The following is a 22,491-nucleotide window of genomic DNA, read 5'->3' as shown; positions in this document are numbered from 1 at the left end:
ACCTAACCCATGGTATTTTCAATTACCTCATCTGCATGTGAAAGTTGGACATTGAATAAGAAAGACTGAAGAAGAATGGATGTGTTTGCATTATGATGCAGTTGAATAACATCGAACATACCGTGGACTGATAAAAGGATAAACAAATCTGTCTTGGGAGAAGCATGGCCAGAGTACTCCGCAGAGGCAAGGGTGGTGAAACTCCATCTCATGTACTTTAGACACGTTGCCAGTAGAGACCAGTCCCTGAAAAAGGACGTCATGTTTGGTCCTGGAAAAGGGCAGTGGAAATGAGGAAGGCCCTCAACAAGATGGATGGACCCAGTGGTTACAACAGTGTGCTTAAGCAGAGGAACAATTGAGAGGATGGCGCAGGACCAGGCAGTATTTTCTTCTGTTGTACATCGGGGCACTATGGGTCAGAACTGACTCGATGGCCCCTAGCAACAGCAATAAGGCATTGAGGAAGAAATCTGTCTACAGTGGTGCTGTCACTGAGCGTCCAGCATATGGGGCAGTGATTCAGCTACCGGGGAACAAGCTCAAGCACCTATACCAGCGCCTTGTAGAGAGTGGACTGGCTACGGGTCACCAGCTGAAGGTTTGTGGGCTTTAAGTGGGTGTGGCTCACTGAAGCTGAAGGGAAGATTTCCCTGCAATCAGCAGAAAATGTCCCTTTGTCCCTCATCACGAGTTTAAGACCTCATAGCTCACACAAGGCTCTGTCAAGAACTATCACTGCATCGTTTCCAGTTTGTGCATGGACACTAGTACGTGGAGTGTGTGAATCCTTGCAGATACGTTCTCCTCATAATCCACCTGTTTTACGCTTGTTGTGGTACCTTGGGGGAGGGGGGCGGGGAAGGAGGGATATCCTTTTTTGCACCATGGAAAAACCAAATGCGAGGGCAGGGCTAATATCAATTTTTTCAACAAAGCTCGAGTGAGCATCTCTTCACATCAATGAAGTTTTGCAACCAGCTTCTAAAGGCACCAAGCATTTCGAGGAACATCAGAATATTTTCAAAGACGAGCCAAAAAAGGGAAGGCTGTCAGCCCTGACAAAGGAGGAAAGTGGCTGAACTCTGGACACTCATAGAAACACTGTCGAGTCACCCTTGATAGCCTACTCAAGCCGGGAATCTCACATGCTCTGCACTTTCCACTGTAAGCCAAGCGCCTTGGCCTCAGCAAGTTTTCGGTTTGATGAGCACCAAAGCATATGAGATGGTCTAGCCATCAGTCTTTTAAGCAAGATCAAAACCAATGAAGATGACTTCATGGAACAAATTAGAACATTCGAAAGGAACATTAGACATGGTATAAATTGAAGAAAGCAGAATTCTTCAGGGAAGGGTTAGAGGGGTAGAAATGCCATCTTCAGAAATATAGCACTCTAGGGGCAGGCTATGTCTAGAAAGGGTCATTTAGTCTTTTTGTTTAATGGACATTTGTCTGATTGTAGAAAAGACTTTTTGCCTTGCTTTTGTATAATGTAACCCTTTGGGGTCTACTTTTAACTTGTACTGATTTAACTCCTACATGCAGTAAATTGAAAAGAGTCATACTGTCTAGTCTTGAAGTCTCTCATTTAAACAGAGGTCCAGCAGTGGGCTCCCAGTTTGAGACAAAACATTAGCTCATGTATCAGCCAAGCTCCAGCCCCCAATTCTCAAATGGCTATGGCTGGCCAGAGCCCCCTGTCCTAAGGAGATGGCATCCATCACTGAACCAGCCCTCAGGAAAGCTGGGAGGAGAGGATGGGCTAAGGCTGCTGTACCACTAGAGGGAAACTTTGGTAGCAAAAGAAAGATCCACTGTTGTCTCCCAGTCTGGCATGGGGGCAGATCTTAGGTGAGATCTCCTTCCCTCCAGTGAGGTCATAGACATCTGATTTTGCCATGCAGGCCTTTGTTCTTTTGGACTACACATAGCCTATGTACCCTGAAACCTATCTCCGGCCAATGAATTGATACTGATTCATAGCAACGTGTTGGACAGGGTAGAACTACCCCCGTGAGTTTCTGAGACTGAAACTGTTCACGGGATCATAAAGCCCCATCTTTCTCACTAGAAGCCACTGGTGGTTTCAAACTGCCGACCTTGCAGATTGAAGTCCAACTTCTAACCACTACACCAAAGGACTCCTTAGCCTAACTGAGGACTGTCTAAAGATCACCAGAATATGAGGCCAACCTTCTAGCAGAGTTGCACTTTTGTCCAGGGAACAAATTCCAAAGGACTGTAGCTAGCTGTGGCGTTCGCAACCTACTAGCAACAGCTGCGCAAAGTCGTGTGAAGTGTCTTCAGCTTTTTACATGATGATAGGTTTAAACTTTTCATGGAAATCAAGCTTGTTTTTTGGGGGAAAGAAATAGTAAAGTACGCTCATGCTTTTACTTTATCCCCTGGCAAATGCCACAGTCGAGAAGGCAGCTGGACGCTTCCACCATTCAAAGTGCGACAAGTATGAAAGTAACCAATCTACCAGCTATTATTTTCCTACTAAGCTCTGGAACGTATTCCCTATGAAACAAGAGTGGTGCGGGCTTGGGGAACAACCAACACTGAGAGTGGACTCGGGAGCCAAGAAGGAGCCAAGTTAATAGAGAACGAGGAGAGCGATGGAGCACAATTGGCTTCAGGACAGTCGAAGGAGAGCATCAGAGGATGCCAGGGAGGACGCGACCCACGTGAGCTGAAGAGCTGAATTAGCGAGCCAGGCAATGGGAGGGGGTAGTGGCATTGTAGTCTATGAGAAGCAACAAGAGGCCAGGCTGGGAGCAAGGAAGTGACCTTGGGCTCAAAGAGATTATACAAGGCATGTTGGGCTTCATTCTATTGATTTTGTAACATAAGTCAAATTCTTTTTTTTGTTTGTTTCATCATTTTATTGGGAGCTCATACAGCTCTCATCACAATCCATCCATAGTGTCGAACACATTTGTACATTTGTTGCCATCATCATTCTCAAAACATTTTCTTTCTACTTGAGCCCTTGGTTGCAGGTCCGCACTGTTTCCTCTCCACCCCCTTCTCTCATGAACCCTTGATAATTTATAAATTATTGTTGTTTTATGTCCTACACTGACTATCTCCCTTCACTCACTTTTCTGTTGTTCATCCACCTGGGATAGGTTTATATGTAGATCATTGTGACCGGCTCCCTCCATTCTCCCCCCACCTTTCCCTTTCCCTCCTGGCATCTCTACTCTCATTATTGGTCCTGAGGTGTTTATCTGTCCTGGATTCCCTGTGTTTCTAGCTCTGATCTGTACCAGTGTACATGCTCCGGTCTAGCCGGATTTATAAGGTAGAATTAGAGTCAAGATAGTGGGAGTGGGGGTAGCATTAAAGAATGAGAGGAAAGCTGTATGTTTCATCGCGGCTACATTGCACCTTGACTGGCTTGCCTGCTCACCGAGACCCTTCTGTAAGGGAATGTCCAATTATCTACAGATGGGCTTTGGGTCTCCACTCTGCACTTCCCCTCATTCACATTAATATGATTTTTTGTTCAGGGTCTTTGATGACTCATACCTGATCCCGTCGACACCTCATGATCACTGTGTTAGACAGGGTTCTATAGAGAAACAAAAACAGAATGCTTATACTTTTATATATATTTATAAAGATAGATAAATATATAACATAAGAAATAAATAGTTAATTAAATTATAAAGCAGTACAAATGGTTCAGTGCAACTCACTCCCTTGAGACAGCTCATTAGCTTTCTTCACCACATTTGCTTATGCACCCATTATATGTTCAGCAATCATGTCAGGAAGGTGAGTATCACATAATGCCTGGTCATTAGAACAAAGTGTTATTTCATTGAGGGAGTACTTGAGTAGAGGCCCAATGTGCATCTGTTACCTTAATATTTAACATATAAATATATGTACATAGATCTATTTCTCTATTGTTATACATAAATATATTTACATATGTGCATGCCTGTATTTAGACCTCTACACATGCCTCCTAGCTGTTTCCTCTATTTCCTTTTACTTTCCTCCTGTCCCACTATTATGTTTGACTTTGGATCAGCTTTCAGTAATTCCTATAGGCTACATTGCACTTGATCAAACCCTACCAAGCATCCTACACCCTTCTTACTATCAATTTTAGATCACTTGTTGTTCCCTTGTCCCTGGATTGGTTGACACCCCACTTCATTTCACCCAAAGTCAAATTCTTAATGCTCATTAACTTATAATAGACTCGGTTGCACCCAAAGAGTTCCACACAGGATAGGTCTTTGACAGGGTTCTTTCTAATTCCACAAGGGACATCTCTTGCAACTCTTTTTAGGAGTGGGAACATTAAAGTTGTCATACTTCAGAAGTTTTCCTTTCTGCATGTACAAAAGCTCGGACAGGGAACTACATAGGAAACAAATCCTCCAGCGAACTCCCTATATCCAAAGTTGAGGGATGGGAGCAAAGTGGTTCTGAAACAGTGTGTTGGAGAGGTGAGGATAGAAGATCAAAGGCAAAAATCTGCTGCGAACAGTTAAAACTGTCAGTTGCTCCCCCCTCTGATGCATGCTGAACCTTATCTGATTTTCAACATTTTCTGTATTTGTTTTTGTTTTCTTTGTGCATATTAGGGCGTATCTCAGAGGTGTTATGTCATTGGAAGTCATCCTCTTGAAGTTGTGCTGTATGTTTTCCTGCAGTACATGAAACCCAGGATTGATGAACCTAAAGGGACTTCAAGTATCATAAGGGTTCCCTGGGGTGGAGAGGTCGGGGTGCTGTTGCGGAGAGGTGGTGTAAAAGGGAGGCGATGCCAAGGAGTTTAGGAAGAAAGAGAATGTTTGGAAACGGATTGTGGTAGCAATTGTACAATTCTCCTTGATGTGATTGAACTATGAAATGATATGATATATGTATGAACTCCCAATTAATAATGAAATTTTTTAAATTAAAAAGCTCAGACAGTGACCTGCCTGGTGATCAGAAAGAGGAGGAGTCCCTTTAAAGCTCTTACTGGGCCCTTTTTATTTTATTTTATGGATGTCTGTATTTACTTATTTACTTACTCATTTATTTATTTATTTTACCAGGCCTTTTTTTTTTAAAGATGGTTTTACTTTTTATCTTGTTGACCATAGAATTGAAACAAACAACCAGAAAAATTTCAACAACCCCAGTCTTACTAAAGGTGAACAAATGGGACAAAGGGGAATGTCTTCTTAGGGTTTCCCAAGATGTGAATCTTGTTGCAAAGTGATTGCATCGCATTTCTCTCATGGAGAAGCTTCTACTGGGCCTCTTAAAACATCATTGCCCTAGGTGAAATCACATCGGATTGGGATGGACATCAAAGCAGCCTTTCTGCAAAGCATTGATGGGGGTATCCTGGGGAGAAACACAGCACCAGGAAACTATCGCTGGCTATGTGGCCCCGAGCTCTTTTTGCATCCCTAGTGTGTGGGGAATGTTGGAATCCCCTAGGGTGAAAGAGTCTCCACCGAGGTCCTTTCTGGAGTTTGGAAACTCTTTTACCCCAGACCTCACTTGGGTAGTGATGGTTAGTCTTCTGTCCGGCGGTGGCCTGGCATTGGCAGGAGGAAAAGCGGCTCTGTCCTTTGGATGTTGGACAAGACTCTTTGGGCTCTCTCTCCTTGCTGAGAGAGCTTGCAGTGGGTGTCCTTTGACTCACCTACATCTTAATATTCTTCTAAAGACCGCGACGAGACAGGCTGTTCACCCTGTGGCTAGGACTTGGGACAGACTTTATTTTTTTGGGCTAAATAGTGTCTCTTACTATGATAAAAGAGCATTCACCTTCCACTTGGGCCTGTTTCCAAGAAAAGGAAAGTTTAGCAGGAAACACCTGCAATAAACCCAGACAGGGAAAATGACATCTTTCCTAAAATGTGCTCTTTTGTCTTCCAAATTCCCTCTTTAGTGTTGGGGAGGAGGGAGAGACGGACGTGTTGAGTGCTGGATTCGGCAGGAACTAGATGTGCCAGGTTCAGGGTGTAGGAGTTTCATTGTAGAGCAATGAAAGGAGCGTGGGGGGTGGGGGTGGGGTGAAGGAGGTTCAGTAGAGGGAGCTGTCAGACCACGATGCGGACAGGACAAAGTCTCTGCCAGTAAAAGCCAGCACCCTGGAGCAAAGACTCCCTTTAGAGGAGTCCTGCCTTGGACAGAAAGGCCTAGGTACTTGTTCGTCCATGATCAGTGAGCTCTCAGCTGGAATGGTGGGGCAGATCCTGCGGAGCTGTCACCTGGAAGACAGCGGCGGGAAGAGGCTCCCCAGCCACCATGCCTTCTGTGCTTGGGAGAAATCACATCGTCGTCGTCATCTTAAATCACCCAGAGGTATCTTCAAACACATGGGTTTATAGTTTTCCATACATTTTAGGAAATTGGGGATATCTGTGATTTTTTTAAGGCAGTAGAGCAGGAAAATGAATACTAGAAAATAATCCAAAAGATGTCATGAAAGGAGGGAAAAATCGAACAAAGGACAAAAGAGACCCATAGAAAGCAGAGAACCAGATGACAGCCTTAAACCCAGTCAGTCCCAGCCTGTTTCTTTCCTGCCCTAGCTCATTGCCTTTCCTGTGACGTAAGCTTTAGCGTGAAGATAACCGACTTACAGAGACGACCACAGCTTGGCAATTTCATGGACAAATTCCCCTTATCACTTCTCTTGATGGGCAGCGATATCTACAGGGATAGATTTAAATGGATTTCTCAGGTGCTGCAAATAGTTTGTGTGCTTAGCTACTGGCTGAAGGACTGCAAAGAAAGGTCTGGCCATCGGATTTTGAAAGATCAGCAACTGGCAGCCCTGTGGTGCAGTTCTACCTGTACACCATGGGGTCGGCGTTCACTCCACAGCACCGATTGGTCGGCTGGGATATTTCAACCGAGATTTACCTGTGATTGTAAAATGTCTCCACGTAGTTTCTACTTCTTTACCCCCCACCCAAGCCCATACACTGGAATACAACGATAAATTCAAAATTTGTATTGTTATAGCAGTTCTTATGTTGGGGGCTATTATTTAAAAATTCTAAAACTGTGTGTTCTCATCTTTTAGAGCATAGGCTCCCCAACTTTTTTTTGCCTACTGCCCACTGCCTACTTATCAGCAAAAAAAATTACTCAGCACCCCCTGGCAATTAAGAATGCACGGACGACAGCCCATTATCCAGGAGAAAGTATAAGGCTCTGCTTTTGCAGACCTGCCCAACCCCCAACTCCCAGGGCTACCTGAGGAGCATCACTGCCCACTTTGGGAAACACAGCCTCAGAGGTATCGTGGTTTCTGGTCTTAAAGTATTCCCCCTTGTATTCCGGAGTTGATATGAATTTATTTACCTGTTTGTTTATTTTCCCCTCTTTCTAAGGTGTTTGGGAAGTAAAGAATAAAGTGTCAGTGTGAGCTCATCCTACTTTCATGAGTCAGATCTCTTTAGTTTGTTGCTGTTGTGCCTTTTTAAAAGGAATCATTGGGGGTGGGGCACATGGAGTGGAGACCCAATGCCCATCTGTAGACAATTGGACATCCCTTCACAGAGGGATCACAGGGAAGAGGCGAGCCAATCGGGGTGCAGTATTGCACTGATGAAACACACATCTTTCCTCTAGTTCTTTGTTGCTTCCTTCCCCCTACTATTAGGACCTCAATTCTACCTTACAAATCAGATTAGACCAGAGTATGCACACTGCTACAGATAAGAGGCCACAACACAGGGAATCCAGGATAGATAAACCCCTCAGGGCCAACAATGAGAATAGAGATACAAAGAAGATTAGGGGAGGGTGGGTGGGGGGGAGGAGGAATTGATCACAAGGATCAACATATAACCCCCTCCCAGGGAGATGAATAATGGAAAAGTGGGTGAGGAGCAATGGAGGATGATGTAAGATATGGAAATAATAATCTCTAATTTATCAAGGGTTTGTGAGAGAGGGCAGGCAGGAGAGGGAGGGTGAAGAAATAGGGAGCTGATATCAGAGGCTCAAGTGGGAAGAGAATGCTTTGAAAATGATGATGGTGGCATATGTGCAAATGTGCTTGACACATTGGATAAATGTATGAATTGTGATAAGAGATGTAAAATCCCCCAATAAAAGTATTTAAAAATTTTTAAATATTTTTAAAAGAGAGAAATTCTAAGAAAAATATCTACATTATAACTAAGCTTCCTTAATTTGGCCAGTGTGAATTGGTGGACAGTTTCAATGACAGAGAGAACTTTTAAATGAGAAGAAATAAATCACAGAGGATGAGAGCCTGATTCTCTGCATAGGCACGATTGCAGGTCTACTCCTGACGCAGACGGATCTGGAGAACAAGATGTTGAGTGAAGTTAGTCAATCACAGTATGAGATCACTGTGATACAAGGAAGAATGAAGACAAAGGTTTTCATAACGAAAGAAACAGACGTTGATGGGTGCTGGGGATGGGAGAAGATGGGAGGGAACAGGGAATGATGGGCTAGGTAGTAGACAGTTGTTAACTTTAGTGAAGGGGAATATAGTGTTCTACAAAAGGGAGAAGAGGGGGAAAGGGAGGCAGGCAAGACACGAGGTGGCTTGAAAAATTAAGTGTTTGAATACAAAAATGAACTGAAACATAACCCCCACCTGATAGGAAAGAAAACGCCAAAAAATATTAATAATCCAAGAAAACGCTAAAAAAATATTAATAATAGGATGGCCAGTGTATAATATGGTCTGAAAGAACGGTGGTGCCCTGTTAGGTGTGCAGCTATGAATGAATCATGTGGCTGTTCAAACCCATTAGCGGGAGAAAGATGTGGCAGCCTGAGTGCATAAAGACTGTCACCTTGGAAACCCCATGGGGCGGCAAGAGTTGGCTTGAGAGCCTCTGGTAGGTTGGTATGGTAACAGATGTAAAGAATTTTTATGACTTTCAAAAAGAGATATATCAGTTCATTTCTATTCATTTAGAACAAAAGGCAAGTATTTGGCCTAAATGGCAAGCCGCATCCTCGAGGAAGAGTTTTACTGTCTACCTTACTTTAAATGACCCGTGTCACCCCGCAATGTGTTTGCTTTTACAAGAAAAGGAAACTCAAAAACCTAATGTCTATCAAATTTCCACAATACCACGAGCTATATTAACAAAGCATTGTCACATAGCCAGTTTTCTTAGATGTGTCTTCATTTGCATAATCATTGTTATGTAGATTTGTTTCTGCTATGCTGGGGGCGGGGAGAGAAGAATGAATTCCAGCACAGCTTAATTTCTAAATGAATTAAGTTGTATGTATAATCTTTTATTCCGATGGAAGGTTTATATTACTTTCACACTATGCTTTTTTACAATCAAGGAATAAGGCTTATCACACACCTTGCAGATCATAAACCACCAGGGAAAGGTTGTATTCGAGCTAAAATTCTGCACGCCCCAGCTTGCAGAAGGCTAGGGATGACAGAGGCACCCAAACTGTTTGCTGAGTCCCCATATAGATTAAGACTCCACTGAATTCCTTCTGTCATTAACTAAGATGTAGACAATCTTGCCCTCAGGCAGAGTCCATTGGAAATCTGATTACCTCCGGATTTTCTCCCCTCAGCCCCGAGAGAAGCAGTCTCTTTGGGGCTTGCCTGGGTGTGTCCTTGATGGACAGCACTGGGGGCCCATAGTCAGGAGACTTGCCCTGTCACTGAAGCCCTGCATGCCTTGGTGGAAAGGCCCTGGACCGATCTGGTTAGCCCTCTCCCTAACCCTGTGCGTCCCAATCATGGCCCTGCTCCCGATGAGTCTGCAGTCCCACTGTAATGATGACAATAATGCCGTACTGTTCTCTACCGATCGTGAATTTGTGACCGTCGTTTCCTTGGCTCCATGCCTTGTGTAACTAGCGTCCTGACTGGACCCTCAGGTGTGGTTAGGAACTGGTACTAACGGCCTCTCTCACCCAGATGATGTGCCTGTGTCTTTGTGATGTCTTTTTAAAATTTTTCAACTTCCGTTTTAATTTTTATGTTACCATATAGACCTACTTTATTCCTTTGAGTAGCAATGTGACATTCCATGGTATAGATGCATCCTAATATGATTGGATTCTTTTTTTAAAAAATCATTTTACTGGGGACTCGTACAACTTTTATCACAATCTACCCATCCATCCATTGGGCCAAGCTTATTTGTACATTTGTTGCCATCATCATCTTCAAAACATTCTCTTTTAAAAGACTAAAGCAATAATCTACTTAAATTATGTTTCACATTTGGGGTCTCTTTTGCACCCTCAAACAAGGTAAAGCAAATTACTGTAACCTTTGTGTTAGCAAAACGATCACAATGACCCTTGTGTGAAGGTTGCTTTAGGGAATCAGCTCTGTCAGAGCCTAACACCACCAAGTGGGTGGCTTATAAGAACAGAAATTTATTTCATCACCCCTCCTCTGGCAGCCAGAAGTTTGATTCAGGAGGCTGGCAGGCCCAGGCTCTCGATGCTCGGAAAGATCCGTTCTGTCTGCTTCAACTCCTGGTGACCTTGAACTTTTCTTGGTGTTCCTTGGCTTATAGATGTGTCCTCATACTGTCTTCCCTCTGTGCGTGACCCTATTTCTGTATCCAAGGATATGGATCGGCAATCAACACTCAAAAAATCAAATGACATGTTGCACGTGGCAAATCGGGTGCAAGCCATCTCTTTCAAGTTTGAAAAAGCAAACATGCCCCTTTGAGGACTAATGTATTTCTACTGACCTCGCATTCAGATGGGACTTGGACCCCGAAGAAGCAAGACCCATGAAGATATGAGGAAGGTGGGCAGTGTTTCATTCCCGGTCAGCGCCAACTCAGAGTCACCTTCCCAACAACTCTATCTTCCTTCAAAGACACTGTTTGCTGGAAGAAGGACACCGCACAGCATGGCAACCTATGCTACTGGAGGGCACGGTTTTGTGTTTTGAATTGGGGGCTCTTTCAGCTCTTATCACAATGCATACATATATCCATCGTGTCAAACACATCCATACATATGTTGTCACTATCTTTTTCAAAACATTTTCCTTCTACTTGAGCCATTGGCTCATTTTCCCCCCTCCCCCCTCCCATGTCCCATTGACAATTTATAAATGATTCATTTTTTCCTGTCTTACACTAACTTTTCTCTCCCTTCGCCCACATTTCTGCTGAGAGGGGGGCCATATGTGGATTATTGTGATTGGTTCCCCCTTACTCCCTACCCCCACCCTGTTCCCTTACCATCCTAGTATTGTTGCTCCCATTATTGGTCCTGAGGGGGTTATCCATCCTGGATCCCTGTGTTGAGAGCTCTTATCTGTACCAGTATACATGTTCTGGTCCATCCAGATTTGTAAGACAGAACTGAGGTCACGGTAGTGGGGGATTGGAAGGACGCATTAAAGAACTAGCGGAAGGTTGTATGTTTCATTGATGCTACACTGCACCCTGACTGGCTCTTCTCTTCCTTGTGGCCCTTCTGACAGGGGATGTCCAATTGACTACTGATGGGCTTTGGGTCTCCACTCTGCCCTCCCCCTCATTCCCATTAATATAATTTTTGTTTCGTTTTGGTTTATGTCTTTGATGCCTGATACCTGATCCCATGGACACCTGTGATCACACGGGCTGGTGTGCTTCTTCCACGGGGGCTTTGTTGCTTCTCAGCTAGATGGCCGCTTTTTTATCTTCAAACCTTTAAGACCCCAGACGCTATATCTTTTGATAGAGGGCGCAGTTCTATACTCAACTTCTCTCATTTTTATTGCTAGTAACTGATTGTAGTTTTAAGAGTTACAGGTAATCCCCTGGTTCCGAGTGTCTGATGTACAACCCATTGTTGTGAACCCTGGTCATGGGCTCCATGGTCAGCTCCAGGTCCTTGGTTCACCTGGAATCCTGCCCCTTCCACTCCCTGGTGAACTATTACTGATTTGTCTCATAGGACCCAAGTCAATCACTAGGGCTAATTATGAAGAAGTTTTAAGAAACTGGGGAGTTACATTGGTGAGGAAAAGGTTAAGAAGATTGTCCCAAGAATTTTTTATCTCCCAGCATGACAGAGCCCCTGCTCATTTCTTGGAGGTAAGCAAGGACTGCTTGCTGGGAAAACTTACCTCATCCACCTGAAGCTCTGATCTTGCCCTGCCAGCTTTTTTTCCTCTTCCCCAAACTGAAAAAAAAAGGAAGAATTTAGGAAACATGATTTGAATCCCTTGAAGATGCTAATATTTCCATTTTGATGTGGTGTCAATCAAAGCGTGTAGAATTCTTGAGGGGGGTAAGAAAGACGGAAACACTACCCTTCAAAATATATAGACCTTGATGGAAGATGGATCCATAAACAGTAGCATCCCATTTTGATCTTTTTTTTAGTTTAATAAGAGTTTCCATGATTTTGTAGCAGCTCTTTTTGACTGACTCATCATTCTGAACTCCGACAATTTAAGAAATGTGTTGGATGTAAATAGTAAAATGACAGTAATTTTATTTTATTCCGGAGTGGTCTGAGGCCAGTTTTCAATTGAGCCGAGTTCACCAGAAATCCTCTATCAAGCAAAATCTCCCTCCGGAAGCTTGGTGGGAATTAGAGAAGTTTAACACTCCCTCTTGAATTCCCAGCGTATTTCTTTGTCAAGCTCGGGAATTCCACGATACTACAGGTCAGCATCATGCTCGGAGACCTCAGGGGGTTAAATCATTTTCTGTGAAGTAGGACACATGATACAGAATGTGGAACACTCCGCCTCGTTTCAACATTCTAATATGATAAAATATTCAATATTCTAAAATGATTTTACTGGCTTCAGAACAGCGTCTGACTATTCCGCACTAACTCATGGAACGACAGAAATTTAGCCAATACCATTTTTTCTCTTTGACCACTGAAAGAGCCCTGTGGTGGACCAGCCCTCATGATGACCTTCATTTGTCAGGTACTTGAAAATAGCTTGGCAGGCTATTTTCCCTCCTAAGAAAGGCACCCTGCTGGGAAGGAAGGGCCAGAAGAGTGGGAGGGAGGGAGCCAGAGTCATCAAACTCACAGCAGGAAAAGGGCGTTCCTCCTATTTCCTGGGAGAGCCCATCGTGAATTGTGCTGCTGACAAGACTGCTCTTTGCTTACCAAGGGCTGGCTCCACTCCCAGGTTTCCACCTAAAAGACATGGCAGAGATGGGTCATTTCTTCTTTAGCTTGGCAATGTTTGCTTCCCGGCTGCTCTCGCTGTGACCCTTTCTGCACACTCTTCTAGGAAGCTCTATGTGGTGGATGTTAGGGGCCATCGAGTCGGTTTCTTAGAGCGACTGTATGGGCAATAGAAGGAAACACTGCCTGGTCCCGCCTCGTGCTCTCAATTGTTCTGATGTTTGAGCCCATCCCTGCTGCTGCCGCTGTGTCAATCCAACTTGTTGAAGATCTTCCCCTTTTCCATTGCTCTGCTACTTCCCCAAGCATGATGCCCTTCTCCAGAGACTGGCCTCTCCTGACACCATGCCCAAAGTACATGAAACAAAGTCTTGTCACCCTTGTTGCTGGGGAGCTTTCTGGCTACACTTCTCCCAGGACAGATGTGTCTGTTCTTCTGGCAGTCCGTGGGACTGTCCATTTTCTTCACCGGCACCGCAACTCAAATGCAGCGATTCTTCCGCAGTCTTTCTTAGGCTGTGCGCAACTTTCACGCGCATTCGAGGTGATTGAAGATATCCTGACTTAGGTCGGGTGCACCTTAGTTCTCAACACTTTACAGAGTTCTTGTGCTGTAGATTGAGCTACTGTCATGTGCCCTTTAATCTGTTTTAGAAAAATTCATAACATATTAAATGCTTGTTCTGTCTCTCACCCTCTCCTAATTTTTCAAAACTTTTTATACATTACATGTTGTATGCCCAAGTCTTCTTAGATCAAGAGAAAAAAACTTTTTCTCAAGCAAAAAAATGTTTAGTCTTCACAATATCCCATGGAGATGTATACACTTGAGGATTCTTGTATGATTGCCCTACTCTCCTATTTAATGGTCATGTTAAGTTAAAAAAAAGCGATTAAGAAGATTTGTGAATCGAAATGACTGTACTTTTAAAACTAAATAAGATCTGGGACAAATAGTAAAGCCAGATGCCAATGGGTCACTTCCAACTGGTGGCACACGGTTATGGACCAGAGTAGAACTATGCACCATAGGGTTTTCAATGACTGAGTTTTGGGAAGAAGGTCACTAGACCTTTCTTCCAAAGCACCATTGAATGGACTAGAGCAGTGGTTCTCAACCTGTGGGTCACGACCCTTTTGGGGTCGATAGATCCTTTCATTAGGATTGCCTAAGACCATGGGAAAGCACATATTTCTGATGATCTTAAAAACTGAGACAGTGCTCCTCTGTCCGTCTCCAGGCTGGTCCGCCTACATGCAGATTATGAGTATCCGATGTGAAGACTGTTACCCAGGCTACACCATGCTTCAAGACAACATTTTATTGATTTGTCACTAAAAATAAATATTAAACAATATACAATTACATACTGTTTTGTGATTACTCGCTATGCTTTAATTAAGTTCAATTTGTACAATGAAAATATACTCTGCATATCAGATATTTACATTATGATTCATAACTAGCAAAATTAGTTGTAAAGTAGCCATGAAAATAATTGTATGGTTGGGGAGGGTCACCACCACATGAGGAACTGTATTAAAGGGTCACAGCATCAGGAAGGTTGAGAACCACTGAACTAGAGCCTCCATCCAGTCTTTGGGTCACTAGCTAAGCACATTAACCGTCTTTACTCCCCAGGGGCTCCGAGGACAAGTACCCCCAATTTTAAATAGTCATGGCCGTTCTTTCCCAACAATATTTTCTTGGCCTGACCCATGAGGGCTTCTTCACATTCATGACATTCTATTCACTGGGTCTGGGACCAGGGATCAAAGGACTGAGCACCAGGGATTGGCATTGAATGAGTCAGCAGTGCCTTCTTCCTGGTTCCCTGTGGTTCCCAAGGAGGCGGGAGGAGGAAAGGGAACCCTTCCCATTTATGAGACTAAGTGTAAGCCCAAGGAACATAGAGAGGACATCCGGGGTCCGCTAGTGTCCCATCTCTCCATCCAGATTTTCCTTAAGGAAGGGTGGTCTTCATGAAAATGCTCCAAAATGCCCCGAGAATGTGTGCGATTTTCATTGTGACTTGGGACTGAAGAATCAAAGCACAAAGAAAAATGTTGAAAATAAAGTATTGCTAAGTTTGCAAAACTGAGCAAATGAATGTAATGGTCACTGATTTGTACACATAAAACTGATTAAAATGGCACATTTTAAGTAACATTTAAATTAATTACATTTAAAAAATTAATCACAATTACATTTTTGTAAAATCCATTCATCTAACTTGTCTTCTTGTGAATCTAAGAAGCAGATAACATCCAATTAATGTCACGATCGGTATCAGAAACTATGACTTTGGTGATAGAAATGGTGTAGGAGATTGCATGGTAGAATTTTGCAAGACCAAATCCTTGTTCATTGCAAATATCCTCTTTTGAACTACAGCTATACATGTGGACCTCCCCAGATGGAATACACATTATTCAAACCAACGGTGTTTATGAAAAGAGATGGTAGAGAAGCCCAATATTTTCAACCAGAACAAGGCCAGGGATCAATCATGGAATAGACCATATATTAGTTCAAAATTGAAGATGAAGAAGATTAATGAACCAAAATGTGACCTTGAACACATCTCTTCTGAATTTAGAGAACAGCTTAAGAATAGATGCAATTTACTGAATACTAATGGCCAAAGACCAAACAATTTGGGGGAAAGACATCAAGGACACTCAAGGATACCATGCATGAGAAGAACACATAGTCATTAGACAGAAAAGATCACAAAGGGCTGTTGGAAGAGAACCTAAAGCTGATTCTGAAGCTGGGAGTAGCTAACGAGAAGGGGGGGGAGGGGAAATGATGGCATAAAGAACTGGACAGAAAATGTGAGAGGGTGACCTAAGATCAGTATCAAGTGTTACAGTGGAATGTACAAAGGCCTGGTGTTAGAACACCAAAAGGCAAGAACACACTGGGCCTTTCTCAAGCCGAAAGAACTGAAAGATTCAGTCCTCGAGTAGCAAGATTTAAGGATTCTGTGGACAAAATGGTGACCAAAGCAAGAAGCATCCAGGGAAAATGGAAGGAATACAGAGTCACTAACTCAAAAAGGACCAGTCACCCTTAGACCATTTCAGGAGATACTCCATGATAAAAGACCAATGGTATTGAAGAAAGACATCGAAGCTGCACCAAATCCGTTGGTGAAAACATGCTTCAGTGAATTGACAGAATATCAATTGTGATTTTTGAACAAACAGAAGCAACGCTTGAAGTGCTCATTAGCCTACACCAAGAAATATGGAAGACAGCTACATGGCCAATCGACTTGAAGAATTTATCTAATAGTATCATCAATATCACAATAAAATTAAGTCTTACTGAATATAATTTTAAATGGTTTCACCAGTACCTCATCAGGTAACTGTCAGAAATTCAAATTAGATTCAGAAGTAGGTATGGAATGAGGAATATCATTGCTGATGTCAGGTGGATCTTGGCTGAAAACTTAGAGTACCAGAACAGTTTGTTGTTCTTTGTTAACTATATATGGGCTTTAAGCTGTGTGGATAAATAACAAATTATGGATCATATTGTGAAGACCTGGAATTCTAGAACACTTGCTTGTGCTCATGGGAACCTGTAGATAGAACAAAAGGCCAAGTTTGGAACAGAACAAGGGGATATTGGATGGTTTAGAGTCAGGAAAGGTGTGTGTCAGGGTTGTGTGTCAGGTGTGTTTCAGGGTGGTGTGTAAGGTGTGTGTGTCAGGTGTGTGTCAGGATTGTATGTCAGGTGGGTGTCAGGGTTGTGTGTCAGGTGGGTATCAGGGGTGTGTGCCAGGTGGGTGTCAGGGGTGTGGGTCAGGTGGGTGTCAGGGGTGTGGGTCTGGTGGGTGACAGGGTTCCCCATATTGATTGAATCTGTATGTTGAGCAAGTACTCTGACCGTTGGTTTATTTGAAGGAGAATTCAGCATCCGGACCTCAGAAGAAGACTCCTTACCAACCTCCAGGGTGCAGCTGGTACACCCTCACTTGCTAAAAGGGAAGAGGCCTTGAAATGCTGACTCATGAAGATCAAAGCTAAGCCTTCAGCATGGATGACACCTCAACATAAAAAGATTTTTTAAATAGCTTTACAACTGGACCAATGAGCAACAGCATGACAAAGAATAGATTGTAGTTGTCGGGGCTTCTTCTCACCGGAATCCGCAACCAATGTTCACGGAAGCAGCAGCCAAACATCAAAGATGATGCATGCATTGCACTGGACAAATAGGCTGCAAAAGATCTAGTCAAACTGGTATAAAACAAAGATCTCACTTTGTGGCCATTGATAAGCCTGACCCAAGCTAGGGTATTTTCTTTCTCTTATTCAATCATTTTATTGAGAGCTCTTACAATGCTTATTACAATCCATATATCATATATCAGGCACATTTGTACATATGGTGCCATCATTCTTTTCTAGACAGTTACTTTCTATTGAGTCCTTGGTATCAGCTCCTCCCACCACCACCCCACACCCTACCCTCGTGACTTCTTTTTTTTTTTTAACATTTTATTAGGGGCTCATACAACTCTTATCACAATCCATACATATACATACATCAATTGTATAAAGCACATTTGTACATTTTTTGCCCTAATCATTTTCTTTTTTTTCTTCTTTTCTGTTTTTACATTTTATTAGGGTCTCATACAACTCTTATCCCAATCCACACATCAATTGTGTAAAGCACAACCGCACATTCCCCGCCCCAATCATTCTCAAAGCATTTGCTCTCCACTTAAGCCCTTTGCATCAGGTCCTCTTTTTTTTCCCCTCCCTCCCCGCTGCCCCTTCCCTCGTGTGCCCTTGGTAATTTATACATTGTTATTTTGTCATATCTTGCCCTATCCATAGTCTCCCTTCCCCCCCTTCTCTGCCGTCCATCTCCTAGGGAGGAGGTCACATGTGGATCCTTGTAATCAGTTCCCCCTTTCCAACCCACTCACCCTCCACTCTCCCAGCATCGCCCCTCACACCCTTGGTCCTGAAGGTATCATCCACCCTGGATTCCCTGTGCCTCCAGCCCCCATATGCACCAGTGTACAACCTCTGCCCTATCCAGTCCTGCAAGGTAGAATTCGGATCATGGTAGTTGGGGGGAGGAAGCATCCAGGATCTGGGGGAAAGCTGTGTTCTTCATCGGTACTACCTCGCACCCTGACTGACCCATCTCCTCTCCTAAACCCCTCTATGAGGGGATCTCCAGTGGCCGACACTTGGGCCTTGGGACTCCACTCTGCACTTCCCCTTTCATTCAATATGGTATATATATATACACACACACACACATATATATATTTTGCATGATGCCTTATACCTGGTCTCTTGGCACCTCGTGATCACACTAGCTGGTGTGTTTCTTCCATGTGGGCTTTTTTGCTTCTGAGCTAGATGGCCGCTTGTTCACCTTCAAGCCTTTAAGACCCCAGACACTATCTCTTTTGATAGCCGGGCACCATCAGCTTTCTTCGCCACATTTGCTTATACAGTGATCCTATCATGGAGGTGTCCAGCCAATGGTATGATTTTTTGTTCTTTGATAGAATATAAATTATTATTTGCAAGTCTCACCATCTCCCTTCCCCCATTGTTTCCATTGTTCTTTCCCTTGGAGGGGTCTGTGTGGTTGTGTGTCGATCATGGTGATGGGTTCCCCCTTCTTCCCCAACTCCTCATCCTTCACCCTTCCCATCTGGTATCGCTCTTCCTATTCCTGCTCCTGGGTTGCCTGTGTCATGAGCTCTTTTCTCTTATCGACGGTCGTGTACATGCTCCTATCGAGTCCAAAGTGAGAGGTATTCCTTGGGTCATGGTGGTGGGGGTGAGGGAGCCTCAAGGAACCAGAGGAATACTGTGTGTTTCATTGGTGCTTCACTGCACCCTGGTTGACTCATCCCTTCCTTGTGACCCCTCTGTGGGGGATGTTCCATTGTCTACAGATGGGCTTTGGGTCTCTGCTCCAATTCACCATATGGTTTTGTTTGATTGATTGTTAAGGGTCTTCTGATGCCTGTTGCCTGGTCCTGATGGCACCCCATGCCCACACATACTGGTGTGCTTCTTCCATGTGGGCCAAGTCAGGGTATTTTCAATCGCTTGATGTGCATGTGAACGCTAGACCAAACTAAGTAAGACTGAAGAACAGACACCTTAGAATGATAGTGTGGGAGAAGCATATGGAATATTCCATGGACAGCTAGAAGAACAAACACATTTGTCAAAGGAAGAAATACAACTAGAATGCTCCTTGGAACTGAAAACAGTGAGACTTGGTCTCACATGCTTTGGCCATGTTATTGGGGGGAACCACTCCCCAGAGAAAAGCCGCATGCTTGCCAAAGTAGAAGATCCGCCAAAGAGAAGACCCTCACTGAAATGGGTGCAACACAGTGACCCCAACACAGACTCGCATATGGCATTGACTCTGAGGGTGATGCAGAACCAGACGAGGGTGCAGCCTGCTGGGCACAGGGTATCTGTGAGTCAGAAACAGTGTGACCACGCCCAAGAAAAACAGCTGCTCATGTCTACCGAGCTTTGAAATGTGGCTAGCCTAAAGAGAAGTGTGCGGAAGGAATACAACACATACAATACATGGATTTTGAAGATCTGACATGGGAAAAAAAGAAAGCAAAACATTTTGTTAATAACATAGAGTAATTACACATTGAAATGAAATATTTAAAGGGTTGTATGAAATCAAAGATAGAGTTAAAATTAATCTTACCTTTTCTTTAACCTTTGCTGATATGACTATTAAAAATGATATCTGTGACAGGCGCGATAACCTATTAGCCAGCAGGGACCCGTAGTCTCTAACTGCCCACATAGACCAAGTGTCGGTTATTATTAAGCCTGAGCTCACAAGCTCAGTTCTACTAGGTATGTTCCTATCCATACTGGAATAGTACAGACTTATTTTATATCCTAGTGGGAAAAGGAAAAATTATTTACTTTGTTTTTTGAGCTGGGTTTAAACACATTACACTTAACCTTTTGAAGATTAGTATTTAAAATGTGAGTTCCTAACAGTGATGGGAGTGGACTGTTTATAAGTTAAAAATCATAAAAGTGACACTTTTGTAAAGTGGGTTGAGTTAGGACTCAGAACCACTCTAGCTAAAGGAAATAATACATATTTTTTTTGCAGGGGTAGGGCGTGGTGGGTGCTAGTCATCTCCTTTGTCTAATAGTTCTGGTTTCCGTTGGCTCTGTTTTTCATGATTGATATTCAAGCCGTGCAAAACATTCTTCCATCAGCAGAATGTGACACAATAGCAGGCTCTTCCGAGAGCAGGGCTGGCATTTTTGAAATTCACTCTGGATTCGTTAAGTGGTTTGCAGCTGAGAAGCTCGATGGACTGACTTTCCACAGTATGCATTTTAAAAATGCTCAGAGGCGAGCATCTCCTTACGAATCTGTGATATTATCTGGGGCATGTAATCAGTACATTATCAAAATATGTGCTCTCCTGATTATTACTAATCTAACAGTTGCTAATTCTATAATGGCTCACCAACAAAAACATAATTATAGACAGACATGATGTGATGTGTTTTCCAGCTATTTGGCAAATCCTGAATGTTCCTAGAAACATAAAAACGTGTCTCCCAAGTGATAGACTGAGTCAAAGCTTGCAGGGCTTAGGCAGGCTTAGGAAAATTATCGTTTTCTTCCATGACAGTCCCTGAGGAAAAATGGCTGGGGCCGATTATCCCCATGCAAGATAAGTATGAGTTTGTTGGCATTTACTTATCTGTAGCAAACAACTTCAGGTGGGCTTCCCCACATCAGACAGAGGGAGCTGTCTACCACAGGCTAGTATGTGAGCTCATGCTTACCTTGCTGCCTGGGCACTCTGTTCGGATCAGGGATTACAAATTTGAAAGGGGGTTGGATGCTGTTGGGCTGCGAGAGAGACCGTGGTCAGCCATACCTAGAAGCAGAATCTTTGACGGGGTGAAATTAATGTGAAACTGTTCTCAGCAACTAGCAGTAAGCAAGCACAAGTACACCTATGCTTCCCCTGTTTCTTGCGTAACCTGACACTGGTCCATGGAAGTTTGTAACAGTTCGATGCAGGGAGCAAGGGCGAGGGAAGAATCCTGACAGTGGTATTGCCCTGTTTGCAGCGGTTTCAGTCTTACTCGCTGAAAATGGCTTATTCCTTAGCCGAGGGGTTGCAGCTAGAGCATTTGCTCTTGCTATTTGTAGCACAAACCATTTTTACATGTAACCATCCTTGGAAAACCAAAGACCGGACATCTTTAGGGTGAAGTTATTCATTGAAAGTAACAACTTTGCAATGCTTTGACTGATAGCAAGGCTGATCATACCCCTAGAGGATGTTCCCAGGAGATTTACTGGAGACTTAATCCACATGGGGACCCTGAAAGTGGCTTCTGGGTTTCCACTGTCATTCAGAGCCTTCTGCAAACCAGGTGTTCACAGTTTAAACTCTTATACCAGTCCCTCCTTCAGATTGTGTACAATCTTTGGATCACACAGGCTGGTGTGATTGATTCTTCCATGTGGACTTCAGTGATAGATATTTCAGATTGAAGACTTTGGTAGACTTCTTCGATTTCTTCTTCACTAACTTTTGTGATAGGTGCATAAATTTGAATAATAGGTGTATTGACTGGATTTCCTTGAATATGGATAGATATCATCCTGTCACAGACGGTATTGTACTTCAAAATATATCTAGAAACGTCATTTTTGATGATGAATGCAACATCATTCCTCTTGATTGAATGACTCCCAGCATAGTAAATCATGATTTTCTGATTCAAAATGGCCAATCCCAGTCGGTTTCACCTCATTAGTGCCTAGGATATCAATCTTTATGTAAGCGTTTTCATTTTGTATAACTTCAAATTTTCCTAGATTCATACTTCTCTCATTCCATGTTCTGATCGTTAGATTTGGGCAGCTGTTTCCTTCTTACCCCAAGTCGTGCCCCATCAGCAAATGAAGATTTCAAAGACCTCACTCCCACAGGTGTATAGCACAGAGGATAGGACATGCGTGTGTGAGGCTTTACATCCAGGAGCAGAAAGCCTCATCGCCGTCCCCGGGGCTGGGGGTTTAGAACTGTAGAGCTCACCATTAGCAGCCTGGTGTATACTCCATCATGGCACTGCAAAGCAAAAGAAAGGTCAACATGACAGAGGACTGAGCCAGAACAGTCCCCAAGGCCAGGAACTCCAAGGAGGTAGGCTTGAGAAGTTGAGACAAGGATTTCCCACCAGTGTAGACAGAGAACCCTCCCCAGCCAGCACGCTGCTTTTAGACTCTTGGCTGCCCAAAGTAGAAGCACATAAACCTCTACTGGTTACAACCACCCACTGGTGGTACTGCTG

This window comes from Tenrec ecaudatus, chromosome 6, assembly GCF_050624435.1.
Source record: "Tenrec ecaudatus isolate mTenEca1 chromosome 6, mTenEca1.hap1, whole genome shotgun sequence".
Lineage (NCBI taxonomy): Eukaryota > Metazoa > Chordata > Mammalia > Afrosoricida > Tenrecidae > Tenrec > Tenrec ecaudatus.
The sequence above is the reverse complement of the archived record's forward strand: the minus strand, read 5'-3'. Positions refer to the sequence as shown.